The sequence below is a fragment of the Ambystoma mexicanum genome, chromosome 6q (genome assembly GCF_040938575.1).
Source record: "Ambystoma mexicanum isolate Mex_15411 chromosome 6q, UKY_AmexF1_1, whole genome shotgun sequence".
Lineage (NCBI taxonomy): Eukaryota > Metazoa > Chordata > Amphibia > Caudata > Ambystomatidae > Ambystoma > Ambystoma mexicanum.
Genome location: NC_090937.1, coordinates 279,829,006 through 279,845,630, shown reverse-complemented (window position 1 = coordinate 279,845,630; position 16,625 = coordinate 279,829,006).

The window sequence follows — 16,625 nt, the reverse complement described above, 5'->3', positions numbered from 1 at the left end:
AAAGGCACAGTCAGTATATTTAGGGGACCAAATGTTAGTGCACAGATGTGTATGCACTTGGAGTACACCTCAATTTGAAGGCCCACACGAGGTGGAGGACAAAAGTCCAAAGTTAAAAGGAAGAAGGGCTTGGATCCACCTGCACAATGTCAAACCTTATAAAAGTGGAGCAACACTGACCTCTCCTGCACCGATCCCCAGTGAAGCAAGTATCCATAGTGAAGCAAGCATTTCCAGCAAAGCAAGTCCCAGCAGTGAAGCAAGAGAAGAACGACAAAGAACGACCACGCGATCAATGGTAAGAATTTGGATAAAGAAAACAAAGCACTTTTAGATTAGAATTGATTTATAGATTAATTCAGCTGCAGTAATCCTGAAACATCTGCTCTAGATGAAATAGAGAACACTGTGAAATAATCAAAGAGGGAAGAGAATATTTGAGAATACCGTGACTTCAAACTGCAGTGAATGCCAAGTGGCTCCAGATTACAAGATGTGAGCTTCTGCATATGATCAATGCAACATTAAAAGGATTAAATGTAATAAAAGTTGAGGTGAGAGCCGTCAGACTGATGACTCTCCAGAATAGGTATGTTCTGTATCTGATAACAGCAATGGAAGGAGGCGTGTGCACCAAGGTTGGACCTTCTTGCTGTACATGTATACCTTCTCATGATGGATCAAATGGGACATTGACAGAAGCAATAATGATGCTGACGAACTTGCGCACACACACAGATGGAAGATGAAGCTGATAAAACAGCAGGAGATGACTGGTTTTCATCATTGATTGAATGGATTCCATCTTGGTTCGCAAATGCTTTTAAACTACTTGGAGAAATATTACTATTAGTAATGTTGGAATTCTGTCTCGTAAGGCTCACCTTGGGACAATGCCAGAAAACGGCCAAGAAAGCTATTGGATTGAAAATAATGATTGACATTAACAAGCATACTAGAGAACAGATGCAAACAGAAGAAGGTACGCGAGAAAATATAAAGAAGAGTACTCTTTAACCTTCAGGAACAAAGTTCTATTATCCCCAGGGTCAGAAAAAATGTGGGACGAAGGATATTTTGTGCACCAGCAGGAGATTGTCGTTTGATGACATGGAGTGTGGATGAACATATAAAGAATGCTAGCCACCTGAGGGGGGTGACAAAAATATGGGTTCCAAGGAAAAGAAAAAAATGATGAGATGATTGAAGAAGATGAAGCAGTAATTGCAGAAGAGGAGGCGAAGAATCTGGTTGAGAATGGGACCAGAGGGGGGAATGTAGAGGAGCAAGTGGACACATTCTCCCTTGTCAACGCCCCCTCACCCCGACCCTATTGGAATGACAGACGAGGAGACACAATTGGGAACCCATGGACAAGTTTATGTGACATATCCATACCACGTCCACTATATGAAAAACAATATGTACTCGGGCAGCCATTCAGAAGATACCCTCACGTTGTGTATGTTAAACAAAGTTTAATAACAAAGCATGTTTAAACGAAGATATATGGACCTATGTTGAAACGATATGAAAATACTTAAGAATGACACTGTAATTGACTACTAAGAGAAACATGTACTCCACGATGCAGAATTTATGAATACAAAGAAGCATGAAATGTTCACTGGTCAATAACGGTAAATAGGCTGAAACACAAGGTAGAAAGATTAGATAGAAGCTTGCTTATTAGAGGTATATATTCAACATGTAGGACTACCATCAGAACAAGATGGACCACAGCTCATGTCAATCAACCCAACTACCTCAAGAGCCAAGGGTTTTAATAGGAAAAACAATGAAGAAGCTGTTTTCCTTACGAAATATTGGAGTACATTGACTTTGAACCAAGGATGCTATTTGGAGAGATGAAGGAAAAGCACAAAGGGAGTCTACAAGCAGACCATGCACAAGGAGATGTTTCCCAAAGATTAGGAGAAATAGGAACATTTACTGATGGAAAATATTGGACAATTAAAAAGGCATAAAGTGAATATGGGATACAGTGAGCAAGTCTCTAAAGGCCAAAGGGAGAACTGCACTCCCAAAAATATATAATCAAATGATGTTAAAAGCACCTTCTATAGGGACAAACTCATGGTCTTGTACCACATGCTGACGAGCTCGCAAACAAGGACTATTCGGTAGGCCTGGAGCTAATATGGCAGTGTATCTACACTCACTCAAATGTCCCGAGACAGTGCAGATTGACAAGGTCAGTCTTCAAACAGAAAACACTGGAATGCTGCCTACCAATGAGAGAGGGTGGCCTAATTGGGAAACAAAGGGAATGCTGAAGTATCTCCAACCACCTGGGTTTCGTTTCTATGTACGTGCTGCTAACAATCCTTGTTCAAGGTTGTATTTGGGTTGCTAACCAATTGGAATAGCCTGCCATGCATTTTTACATACAATGCTGCAAAGTATTAGTCCGCTGTTACATTTTCTGCTATGACAAGTACCCTAAACCATGTGATTAGAGGTAGCTCTTGCACAGGCTACTCTAACTCCACCCCTTCCTCTGTCTACCTAGTTCAGAGTCTCTGGTAATCAGCACTCTGATGAGAATGACCCTTTGTATCCTGGTAGGCTGCCTTTGAGGCCAGTTCCCACTGAACCCACCAGGAAGACAGCCTGTTCTATAGAGGATGGCAACACATCTCTGAGGCATTGGAGGGAAGGCTTGCTGCTACACCCAAATTGTTTATTATCTGTGAAACATAGCCCAGATATGATTCCACACAGAGCCCTGTCATGGATGAGTCACTGGTTACCTGGTTGACAATACAATTACATATGTGATGTGGCTATATAACAGTGATCACAGGAACCACCCTGACAAACCAGACTGGCCTTCTTTGTAGAGATGAATGTGCCACCAATACCCCAGGAAACATATAGCTTAGCGAAACAGTTACTTTTGATTACAAAGGCAACCCAGGCAACCCATACGACCTGCTGGAACTTTGTCTCCATCAAGCTGCATGCAGGAATGAGTATGTGAGCTTTGGCCTTCCCTTTTGCCACACAAGGCGGTTTGCTGGTGGTTGTCACAAGATTGTCGCTAGCATGGTCACATGTATACTCTATGGTCCTCATTACAAGTTCAGCGGTGCAGGAAAAAGTGGTGGTAGTCTGTTACTGCCACTTTCTTGGGCGGTAGCAGAATTACTGCAATTTTTTCGGCACTACCGAATTATAAATGTGGAGATAGTGGAGGATTTACCTCCTACAAAAAGCTGGAGGAGAGTCTGCTATTTTGCTGCCAGAAATCGGTGGATTTCCCGCACAGTAATTCCACCGGCCGTATATATGCCAAGAATCCCCAAGGAGTCCTATGGACTTCAAAAATGGGGAATTACAATCACTTGTAATCCAGTGGTAACTCTACAGGACAAAGTGGCGATAATGGTAATTGAGTTTGGCGGTAATTCGGTTGGTAGCCGCCCTGTGCTCTTGGACGAGGCTTTGTGTGGTTTGTTTCTTTGTTGTGGTGTAGGGAAGTGCGTGTGGTTTGTTGTGGTGTAGAGGTATGGTTGTCAGACTTATTTTAGTAGGGTTGGCTAGTGGTAGTACCCTATACTACCCCCTCTGTTTTGATTGCCTGTGGCACATAGCCCTTCCCTTGGCTAATCTTCACAATTCTATCTAAATGTGAAGCATGGCTAATCTTCACAATTCTCCCCTCTAGACCTGTTGAAGTGCCCCGTCTACACATCACCCTGTGGATGCTAGGGCATGTTTGACTCTTGCCCCCCTCCCGCTATCAAGTTCAGCAGGCCTTCTCCCAGAGAATGTTGTTAACTCCTGTCGCTTTCTAGCCTTTAGAGTGGTAGGCCTTTGCATAAAGTTTGAAATGGTTTGTGATAAGTTTGTTTTAATTCTCCACCTGTTAGGAGTAAGAGATAGTCTTTGCAGACCCGATCCAAAAACCCATTGCTCGGGAGCTGACATTTTTCTGCTGCTGGCTTAGGTTGGTTGTCTTCAGTGCTATGCAGAAAGTATACTTTCAATAGTAATTCTCCATGTCTCCAGCTATTTGTGGCCAAGAGATCCTTTTGTGGACCAAATGAACTATTTTGTCGTGCCCTAGGAGCCACTCCTGTCTAGCAGAGATTCCTACACCGTTTCTCAGTTCTCCCGAGGTCACATTAGCCATTTGCAGGTGTGGGATGCTAGGTCCTGTCTCAAGGTAAGAGATACCCCCTTGTGCTACATGCAGGCCATTCTCTGAGAATGAGTCAAACCTTGGGTTATGCAAATATGACTGATGTTGCCTTATTGAGTCATTTCGTGGGATCCAACTGGGATGTCGTTTGTGCTGCATGGGTGTCGGCAATGTATTTTGTTTTGGTGCCAATGTCATACTCGAGTTGGTTAGGTCTCATGGATTGCAGCTGAGCTATTGTTTAAAAACTCAGTGTAGTGGTTGTTAAATAAAACCTGTTTTGCCCACTTTATGGTAACCCCTCAGGTTATGACATGGCTAAGCAACAGGTTCTTCTGTGTATGCTCACAGCTGTTCTCGTGTGGTTTGAATGTGTTTACATGTACTGACGTATGGCTTCCACTCCTGAAGGGGACAGTTTCCTCCATTCTTCCGCAGCTTCATGGTGATGAGGACAGCATAGTACATGTGTTAATGTTCGCTCCTCCAGATTGCTACAGACGTTGCGGACTGATAATGCAGTTATTTATTTATTTTGACATTGATATAGCGCACAAAACCAATGGGTATCTGGGCGCCGTTGGCTTAAGAAGACAGTTACAGTAAGTGCTTGAACAAAGTATGTTACAGAATGTTGTTATTTAAGCAAAGTTAGTGCAGTCATTACATATTAGGAGGCTTCACCTCTTGTTACGGGAGGCTGTGTCAGGCATGTAATACATAGGACATAAACAGGTACACTAATATTTGCTGGGAATCCTCACCTCTTGTAGTGGGGGCTATCACTAACATGCATCATGGGACATAGGTAGTGTAAATACACACTAGGAAACCAGACCTCTTGTTACGGGGGCTATCACTAACATGCATCATAAGACATAGTGGATATGGTAAATACAAGCTGGGAAGCCAAACCTCTTCATGCATCATGGGATGTCAAGATTAAAATTGGTGCATACTCAGGAAGCCTTGCCTAGGGTTTAAGGGGCTGCCTCCAGCATACTGTGAGATGAGAGAGATTAGGTAGACCGATGCAGTGGTAATGCAGGCATTGATAAATACATGATAAATACATGAGACAATACTCAGATCATCGGCGGTACATGTTGTATAACAAAGCTGTCGGAGGAGTGGTACCGAAGAGTGTGAGTGCCCTTTGAGTCTGGGGAGGTTAGCGTATAGGCAGAGGATGAAAGAAGGTGCAGCAACGAGATGGGTTGACTGTGTAGTATTGCAATGGCTATCCGAGACTGCCGCAGAAAGGGGGAGATAATAGCAGTGATGGGAAACTCATATTAGCATGATCTTTTAAAGAATGCAGTAGAAGGGGATGTTCGGATCGTTGTAGACGGGTATAGCGTGTCCAGTAGCGGTAGGTGCAGATTGCGGTATGAAGGTTAGATGTAATGGGAATACTGGTCCCTGGGGTGAAGACCGAAAAGTCATAGGCTCAAAGTAAAGTCGTGATAGGGCACAAGATTGTAGATGCGGGCAGTTCCTCTTACCTCGAGTTTTGAGGCGGTGTCCTGGGTAGGCGGAGGAAGCCAAGTGTAGTGAGGAATGCCATGGAGATGACGGGGAGAAGACAGGAGGCCTTAAAAACGAGCCTTTAGTGCCGGGCCTCTGTATTTGCTAGTAGGAAAGGCCAATTGAAAGGCAGGATCTTGTAAGGTGCCTCTCCAGAAGGTAGCCCCTGATGTTCTGTGCCATTCAACTTGCCTGATTTTGAGACATAGGTTGATAGATTTATCTGTTTTCGCTGTGAAACTAGTACCATAAATACAGTCATGGAATTTCCCAGCCATCCCAGTTCAATGTCAACAAGGAGCAAGTTACGTACCCATAACTCCTGTTCTCCAGGATGGGTCTTAAATGGATTTGCATGCTCATGAATATTCCCCAAAGCTAAAAACTGCTTGTCGCTTATACAGCCTATTGCTGGGTTTTTGGGTCATGCTGCCCAAGCTAATGACATTTGTCATCCTCAGCTCCACCCCCAGTGGCCATCTTCAGATTTTTACTGCCCTTTTTCGTGTTGGGAGTCCTCATATTTTGCTCCTCGAAAATCTCAATATTATCTTCTATATTTGTGACAATTCTTCATTGGTTTTCATTTTCAGTCACATTGGTGACCGTAAGCAGCCTGGACCTGTTGCTGGTTAAGATACATTCCATTGTCTGATCTTTGTTCTTCGTATGAGGCCTTCTCTTTGAACTTGGGTCTTCACCACGCGGCATGGTAGACGCCATCAAGAAGAGCCTTTTCTGGGCCTGTTCCAAGTGAAACTTCTTTGTGGATGATCAACATGATAAATGCCTCCACTGCTTGCACCCGGACCATGATTGGGACAACTGTTCCATCTGCAAGTCCTTCTCCAAAACTTGACGGGATCGTCACAGAAGGTTGGTAACTTGGCTGGAGAAGGGAGCCAAGGCCTCTGCAATGGCCTCAGTGCAAGATTATGCCTGTTCCCGGGTCAGTAGATCTGTTGAACATAATCCTTCTACTAAGAGGTTAAGATCATTTGAGGACAGTTCCCTGGGGAAAAGACTTAGCTGATCCCGACCTCTTTGTAAGATCCCATGCTGGAGAACTCAAGGTTGTGCACTGGATCGTTTTTCACTGATGCAGACAGACTTTTGCTGGAATAAGTGACCGGTCCAGCAACACTACTCTTCCTTTACCAGATTGTGGCTCATTGAACCTCAAGCCTGACAAGTAGGTCTGGTCTGTACTGGAAAATGATATAACTGGTGCAGCTGTGAACTTTTTTTTTTACACCAGGATGCAGTTAGGTTCCTCACAATCTTTCATCACCCTATGTCCAAAATGTCCTTTCATCTTACCATAGGAGTGAGATGATGTATTGTTGTTCCACCTGTCTTTTCGTGTGTGGATATATACTGGAAAAGTTGAGCGTAAAATATGAGCAAAATCACCTTTAGTCTTGCTCTGCGTTTGGAAAAGTGTAAATGCCTCCCATGCAATTAATGATTGTTGGAAGCATTTGCAATGAGTTTGTGTGAAGTTTTCGTGCCTTTACCAAGAGGTAATTACAGGCAAGTTCCATAGTAATCCTTTGATTTTCCACAGGCATGACAATCCATGTTGGTGGTAAGACAACAGCATTTGTCCGGTGGAGCGGGAAATGAAAGTGGACATGATATGTCCACCCTGCTCCCAAACTCTGACAAATGCATGAGTATTTGTCTTTTCAGAAAAAGTGGTGGCACCAGTATTTTTCTGCATTTTTCCCGAATCATCCCCAATGATTTCCAGGAAGTTCATGGTTGTCCGCTGAACACTCCATAGATCTCTGGAATGTTTCTTGAGGTCTGGCTATATACCTTTTGGGATGCGTCTAAATTTGGAGAAACTGAATGGGTAGCTTCAAGAAGTTTTTTTCTTGGTCTTCTTTATACATAGAGAACTGTCAAATCTTCTTTGGTGATCAAGCATGAAGACCAATCGGCTTCCTTTTATACTGTCCGTGGTGTCATCCATCCACTCGCGTCATTCATAGTGGTATGATGGTGTGTGAGTGTTCAGGCTACAATAATCCACAAACATTCTCTCATCATTGTCCCTTTCTCATACCACCACAACAGCGGAAGGATAGAACTGCAGGATTCCAGGATGACTCCTGCAGACCTCAGATCTTTCTGATGCTGTCTCACATCTTTGACATCCTATGCAGAGAGGCATCCCAATCCTCCTTTGAAAAGTTCACCATATTTTAACCAATTGAGTGTTCCATACCTCTTTCTTCTTCCTCGTCCCACTCACAGGTGTGGAAAGCTTCTGATCTCTTGACCAGCATTTTCCAAAGTAGCGTCTTGGCACGCTCTAGCATTGGGGAGTCCCCAAAGTGCAATTGAGTGACGTCAAACTTCCAAGTTAGCCATAAAGGGTGAAGAGATCCCCACTGACACCTGATTGATAAAAATATGCTTTATAACAAAGAAGGCATACAAGTATAAATGCCTGCTGCGATACTGTTTGCTGTTCAGGGTGTAAGAGATCAATGAATAATTTAATTATCACATTTCTGCCCCAATAAGTACTGATAGTTTCCAAGCGCCTAAACATTGTACAGGCATAAAATGGGAAATGGATAGACCCAAAACCCAGTTGAGATTGAGCATGAGAACCGTCAGATCGTCCACCACCTCATCAGCCAAACCACCTTGTTTGGTGACACCCCCTTCCGCCGCCACCCTTTTAGAAGAAGGAGCTCCTCATTCAATACCTGGCTTCTGGGAGATGCACTGAACTCATATCAGCATCATCTAGCCTAGGGAATCCTCACCATCCGTCCCTATTTTTAGGAGTATTGTTGCCCCTCGTGGGAGGGGAGTTGGAAACGCCTATCCCGTACCTCTTTACCTAATGATACATTTATCACGCGGTAACGTTATCAAGCCTCACATTTCCATCGTTAACCTTCCCATTTCTAATTGGGATGCAAGACCTGCATTCACTCTCTTTTAAAAATGAGTATTCTTAGCAAGCCCCTTGTTCAACTCAAATGATAACCACTCCCAATCTATGGGAGCGTTTTGTTCGGTCTACACGCTTCAGTGCCTTCTCTCACTGGTTTATTGCTCAAGACTCTATTTTGTGACTTTTCACAAATAAATCGGAGGCGTTGCTCAGGCATGGTTGTATGCCAAACACCTGTGAACTTTAAAAGGAGCCCCACAAATTGTTGAAAGTCTTAATGCTGGAGAGAGTGGAATTAGCAGTGGATTCACAGGTGGAAGCCATGGGCAACACACAAATGTCCACAACAAACTCTGGGGCAATACACAAAATCGTCAGTGCGCCACCCAAGGGCCGAGGCGAACCATTTTGCTACAGGTGTGGTTATGAATTCCCACATGAAAGCACTTACCCAGCACTAGTGCAGCGATGCTCCGCGTGTGGGGGTGAGAATCACTTCGTTTGTTTGCAGGATGTCCAGAAACCTGGTGAAGGCTTAAAGTGAAGGCGGTGGAGCAGGAAGATTCAAAGACCGCACCACAACTACAGCAACAGCAGTGTCGCCTATGGCAGCACAGACGCACAGCAAATACAGAGAAGGGGGATGACGGGAGTACGACCTTGGGGAAGATGAAGGACCGCAGGCGATATTGCATCTTGACAGCATGGCCAGTAAGAAGATCCAGGGGCCATGTCAGGTATTTGGTGGGCAGTCACTGTCAGAAACAGAATTAAGCTCATCAGAAGAAGAGCAAAGACTACATGGATACTTGTATGCTTTCTGAAACAAACATGTCACTGAACAAAGTCCCACATTGCTAATGCACCTAAATGAGAAGCAGATGGAATTCCTAGTGGACACGGGTGCCAGGGACAATGTTATAAGTTATCAAGTATACAGAACTCGCCCACAAATAATCAGGCTTTGCCCGTTGGAGGTCGATATTTGCCTGTTCAGGTCCAAGTCCCCGCTACCCTGCCTACGCTACCTTTGAGGCAACATGCAGGTACAAAACACGAGAAAGAAGAATTCCTGTGCATGTGATATCAACAGTGACAGAGTGCGGGTGCATTCCTTTTAAAACCGCCATTGACATGGGACTAATACATGTACTATACAAATTGAGGGTCAATAAGTACATTGATATGGTGGACAAAATAGGGCAGCTGTTCCCAACACTATTCAAAGGCATTGGGAAAATGAAGAAGAAACGGATCAAGCTCCACATAGATGAAGAGGTCCCACCGGTAGCCTAGCACAACCGAGGCATTCCCATCAACATACAGAGACATGTGGAGGAAGAGCTCCAAAAACTCTTGGGGCAGGACATAATATAACCAGCAGCAGGACCCACCCCCCTGGGTGTCGCCCATTGTGCAGGTGCCAAAAAAGAATCAGACGCTATCGACTAGGTGTTGATGTGAGGAGGCCAAACAAGGCCATAAAGAGGGAACGCCACCTAGCGCCCCTTGTCACTGACTGGCACCATTCAATAAATGTATCATGAATATTGTCTAAACTCGACCTCAACAAGGACTATCAGCAGCTGTTCCTAAGCCTGGAAAGCCGCTACATCACTAAATTCGTGACTCACCTTGGCCTAGATACAAGCAGTTGAGATTTGGTGTCTCTTTGGCAGCAGAAATATTTCAAGTGGAAATACATAATATAATCAAACATATTCCAAATTGGATGAACTATAGCGATGACATTTTGGTCTTTGGCATCAGTGTGGAGAAACCTGATGACATGCTATCCAGGGAATGCATGACACTGGAATCAGCAAACCTCACCTTCAACAAGGATAAGTGTGAATTTAGGAAAGGCACCTTACGTTTCTTTGGACATATCTTCTCAGAACAGGGAATGACACCAGATCCTGAGAAGGTAGCGGCCCCAAATGAGGCACCTCCTCCAACCAATGTATCAGAGCTTCGATCCTTTTTAGGGCTTGCAAGTTATTGCACAAGAGGCATCAAGGACTTTTCAGCAATTAGTGAACCATTGAGAGCACTCACAAAGCAACATCTGCCATTTCGCAGGTCGATGCAGTGCCAGAATATCTGAGGCAGAAAACATGGCTTACTTTGACGTTACATGAGACACAGAACTATACATGGACGCAAGTCCAGTGCGACCAGATGCCATTTTGGCACAAAAGGCGGATGACAACATTCAGTAAAGACACGTAATCTCCTATGCAAGTAGAAGCCTGTCAAAGACTGAACAAGCATACTCACAGGAGAAAGAGAGTCTGGCAGTAGTCTGGGCCTGTGAGCACTCACTTGTTCCTATATGGGAAGCTGTTTACAATCGTCACAGATAGATCACCAGGCGTTGCTATTTCTATATGGCAACCCCCCAAGCAAAGAAAATTCCACCTTGCATGGCTCGATGGGGTCTATGTCTGCAAGTGTATGCATTTGACATTATCCACCGGCCAGGGAAGGAGGAGAATCCTGCAGACTTCCTATCGTGACACCCATGAAAGGCTGAATCCCCAGAACCATCAGTGGCGGACCAGTACATCAGATATGTCATGCAACAAGAGATTCCTCAAGGAGTAGATCCAGTAAACATTGCTTAAGAGGTGGAAAAAGATGTGGCAGTGCAAATCATCATTGAAGGTCTTCAGTCTGGAAGGTGGCAAAGAGCGAAGGAGAGGGGTCGACAAAAATACCAGGAGGTAAAGCAGAACGTGGACAACCTTTTTACTACTAAAGGACGAACTGGCTGTATCAGCTGAGACACTGTTACTCAAGGGAAAGAAGCTAGTAATACCTACCTCTTTAAGGAGACATGTGGTGTAATTGGATCATAAGGGGCACAGAGGGAATGTGTCAACTAAGATAATGCTATGGCAGAAGGTATGGTTTCCGAGACTGGATGCGTTGGTTGAGGAGCTACTCAAGGAATGTCCACATTCTGCCTTATCACACTGGCAAGACATCCCAAACTGCTCCAAATGATAGATCTGCTGGTAGGGGTGTGGGAGATAGTTGCTGTTGACTTCTTTGGGCCTGTTGAAGGGTGAAAATATGTGCCAGCCGCAATGGATGAATATTTGCAAATTTACTCCACCATACAAGCTTGGATGGCTACTAACGGCCTCTGCTTGAACGGGGACAAGACCGAAATCCTCATTCTAGGCCAGAAATCCACACTTTCCAACCTCAATCCGCTGTACCTCAACTTCAACATAGATAACTGTATCATCCCAGTTTTATCTTCAGTCAAAACACTGGGGGTTCACATAGACGCTACCTTATCTATGGACAAACAAGTCAGCGCCATAGTCTCAGCCTCAGCACTGAGTACTAAACTCATCAACGCAATAAAACATTCCTAACTAAGGATAACTGCCAGAGCAACCATAGGAGCCATATTAGATTACTGTAATGCGCTCCTAGCCGGCACCTCTAAAAAAAACCTATCTAGGCTCCAAACAACTCAAAACAATGCTCTTAGAGCAGCCCTCAGCATACCGAAAAGAGACCACATCACACAAGCCAGGAAGACAGCTCACTTGCTCCCAGCGAAAGGATCGTATCTCCTTCAAAGTTCTCACAACCACGCATAAATGCATCAACCTCTCAGCACCCTCTTACCTATCTGACACATTATGTAGATCCCAATCCACCAGACCGAGCAGATCACAATACACCAATCGACTAACGATACCTTGCATCAATAGAACTAAGGCAGGAGGTATAGGCTTCCCCTTCCTTGCACCTAAGCTTTGGAACTCCCTTCCCACTGACCTCAGAGCTGAAACATCTCTCTTCTCCTTCCACACAAAAATATCAAAACCGCCCTCTTCAACTAACCTTGTTCACTTGATTCTCCTGCTACTCAATGCATGTATGTAACAAAAGAATAATATCGTCCAATGTAACACCGACGGACATTAATTGTATGTAACTAAGTATAAGCAACACTGTAACAAGTGCCACAATGCCTTAGGTCTGCCGTGCGCTCAACAAATGTGAATAAATAAATAAATGTGTGGTTCTCGGAAGCACAGATAGTGGCGTCCATGGCAGCGCATCATGTTATACTGGTCCTGGATAGGTTATACACTGCTTATGGCATTCACAGAAAGGTAAAGCCAGATAGCGGGACACAGCAAGACTTTAGGATAGTTGCGGAGTACATGGTATTCCTCAACAGGGAAGTAACCCCACTATGGGCCTCATTACAAGTTCGGCAGTAGCCCTGCCGGTAAAACTGGCAGGCTAGTGCTGAACTTGGATTTTTTCCCAGCCTCTGTCAATGGGGACATACAGGGCCTTTGCAACCTTGGCAGACCCTGTATATCCTCATTCCCAGATGCCGTAATCCATTACTCCCCATTCGAGCCCTATAGGGCTCAAATGGGAATGAGGAGGTCGGATGCACCAGCACCATTCAGAGAGGCGCCGGTGCATCCCACATGCTGTGCTCGCGGGTGCCGCTCTGCCTGCTAGCTCCGGCCTGGTGGGCAGAAAGGCACCCATGAGCACAACTCGTAGTTTGCCTGTCCTGGAACTACGGCACCGGCAAGCTTACTGGTACCGTAGTTCTCAGACCGGCAAACTTATAATGAGGCCCTATGGCTGCAGGAAAATGGGACAATTGAAAGATTCATGGCCAACCTGATGAGGGCCCTCCAGGCATCTCATTTGATGGGACAACCTTTTAGGCATTCACCTACCTCCATGGTGATGTGAAAACTGTCTCCCTCTGTATCGTAGTGGAAACAATAGCAAATCCATGGTTACCTTCCCATACCAAGATGGCGACGGTTACAGAACGTTCGTCGTGAGTACGATGACATCATACATCCAAGATGGCCACCGCCAGCAGTACGATTTTGGAGAACGCTGAAGATATAAAATCATCAAAATCCAGGTACTTGCTGCGTCGCAAATGCTTCTCATGTTGCCAGCGCTCCTTTCTTCCTCACTCTACACTGTTTCTCCTTACTGCAAGGTTTCCTTACTTCTTCCTTCCTGTGCCTCCTGCTGTTATTTGTAAGCCTCGAAACTCATAATTATGATTGGTTATTTATAACGCGCTTAATACCCAGAGGTTTCTAAGAGTGGACCGGGGATCGAACCTGTGCTGCTCCACGTCGTCTTTCTTCCAAGGCAAGCACATTTGCCCTGAGCCATCCTCCCGGAGAAGTCACAACCATGTATGCAGTAGGCGGCTAACCAATGATACTGTAGCTATTGAGTAGCATCCACGCTGCTGCAGGGCTGAGCAACATTAAAGCATCTCCCTCTTCCCTGGACTGCTACAACCCACTGGGGTGCCAAGTCTGATTTTCCCATTACCCTGGGGAGTGGTAGCGGTGTTCCATATCTCCCAGCTGCATGTGAAACACCTTATCACATTGGAGATCAATACAAACAAAACCTGTGCTTTATGTGAAGCAAACGCCCATTCTTAATACGATCTGTCAGAATCGTCTAATTTGAAGCACTTTTTAGTTTCAATATTACAAACAAATGCAAGGCTCCTGCTTCAGTCACATAAAATCAAATGCTCTAGGGGCCAAACTTCGGAGTGGTTGATGCAGGCTGCAGTCAGAGAGGGGTGTGCCCTATACTCTTAGCAGCCTCAGTAATCCCCATACTCAGCAGCATGTACTTTAATATGGGCTTGCCTGGGGGTAGATTTCCCCTGGCCTCTCCTCAGTTACCACCCCTCAGGTTGCCAATGGCAGCACCGGTGACTCTGAACACTGGCATGTGCTAAGTTATGTTTAACCCTCTAGAGTCTGCTCTGGCATATTGGCCTACCCTGTGCCAGTGAACAGGGAAGACAAAGGGCTCAGGCGTGCACTAAATATGCGTAGTGGCCCTCTGCCAATTATACAAGTGCAGTGTCATGAACTGCTTATCTTACACCTACAAACCATGGCCGCCTTTGAACTCAAAGTAGTGTGTGGGAATGACCCTCGATACTGTGGATGCCTGGCCCTTCCACTTAGCGATGGCCAGCCTACTTTTGGATGTTTTACAGTAGGAGGTGCAATGTAGCAGCATGAATGATGCATGCTCATTGTGCCAGCGCACAGGTTTGGACAGAGCAACTGCCATTACCATCAATATTCATGAAATTGGATAAACTGTGACAATGAAATGTATGCCGCAGTAGTTCATCTAATTCATGAATTCGCTAACAAGAAGTCTGGGGGTCAGACTTCAGCCACTGTGCCGTGGACGGACACGCCCAGATGACGCATTCATATCAATGGAACTAATATAAGTGCCGATGCTGGAAAATAAGTCTGCGGTCTCAGTCCTGCCAAACACCTGCACAAATTAAGCACTGCATCGGTTTTCCCTTTCTACAAACTTGCCAACCATAGTCTATCTGCACTTTCTATGTATGAAGAGACTAGGCTATCGCCAAGGACCAAATGATATTCATAATCTCCAGCAACCCCACATCTGTGTTGGGGATATATGTATGCAAGGGTCTGTTCCCCAAAAAACAATCAGCCAGCCCAGGGACCACCTACCGCTGTTGGAGGCATTGGCTGCATTATCAAAACAAATACTATATTGCCTCTGACCAATGTACCTGGGTGTTGAGGGCTGCTTGCACCCACCCTGTGCATTTGCAGCCAGCCGCGATGTTACCCCACTTCATACCGGCCCTACCATAACCTGTTTTCGTGTTCCTGTTCACCCCTGCTCCCTTACATCACCCTTTCCCTCCAACTCATCCTTTGGCTCACCTACTCTACTTTGACTCAGCTGTCCACCTAGGACTCATTTAGGGGTACCAATAGGATATGCTACAATTTAGCTGCCCCTGGCTACTCCAAAGCTGCTCTCTACCCACACCACCCTTCAGCTTGTGGGTAATGCCTCATCCCCGTCCAGAAATGTCTGGACCCTAGCCTTCCTTGCCCATGATATAGGACTGTTGGTATAGAATGGACTTCCATAAGGTGCAGCCATAGTCAAATTTGTGGTTGCGTCGCACCAGCATGGAGTGTAGCAGACGTCATTGGCATCAGTACTATTAGGATTGATCAGGAACAAGTGGTGGTTACGGCTGTACAGGCAGGCCAAGCATCAGACTGAACGGGGGTTTGATTTGGGGCAAATAAGTTGTTGCACAACTTGCCAAGCATGCATGCTTGTTTTTTAATAAAATTAGACATGTATGGAGCAATTAATCTTGTCCTGCAGACAGTCCTACCATGAGATCGAACACAATCTAGGGGGAATCTTGCAGCTCCCGTGAGATCTCCTCAGCCATGCTGCGAGACCCTCTCTATGAATGATAGACCCGCCCGGACACCATAGTTTGTGATTTCTTCTGTAAAAAGTGGATGCGTTCTTGCCGCCAGTTTCTTGCATGGATAGATCTTGCAATCTGGAAAACCTGGCATTATAATTATATTTCTGCTTTACCGGAGAACAGTTTCTAGGTGCGAGACGGAGCGTCGAACCCGTGTATTGCTATGCGTTGTCTTGCTTCTAAGACGAACGGTTGCCCCTGAGCTATCCTCCAGTATAGCATAGGTTTGGGAATATAAACAAACCGAAAATCTTCCATAGTTGGGACAAGCAAGTGATCTAAGGAGATCAGAGGGACCTTGTGTTCTGATAAATCTGTAAATTGGGTGACACTTACTTTCCCAAAAATCTGTGGCTGCTGATTTTATAGTTATTTGGACCATTATAACCGCGTGGATTGCAAATATATCATCACAATGGATTTGCGGAAATGTAATCTATTAGAAAGTACCCTAAAACACAATCGGGGTGTTTTTGTGTTAATTTTCAGACCAGCAAAGAACCGTAAGAGAGGACCCCAGTATGAACGGAATCTGGTCTGCACTGTGATAATGTATCTCTTTAGGTTCTAGTCCCGCCTGCCCGCATCTTAACCATTTTCCCTGGGCTCACGGCTTGCTTTTTTCACTCCAGAATATGGGTTATGAGTTGCTAACTCTGTTTTGCTATTCT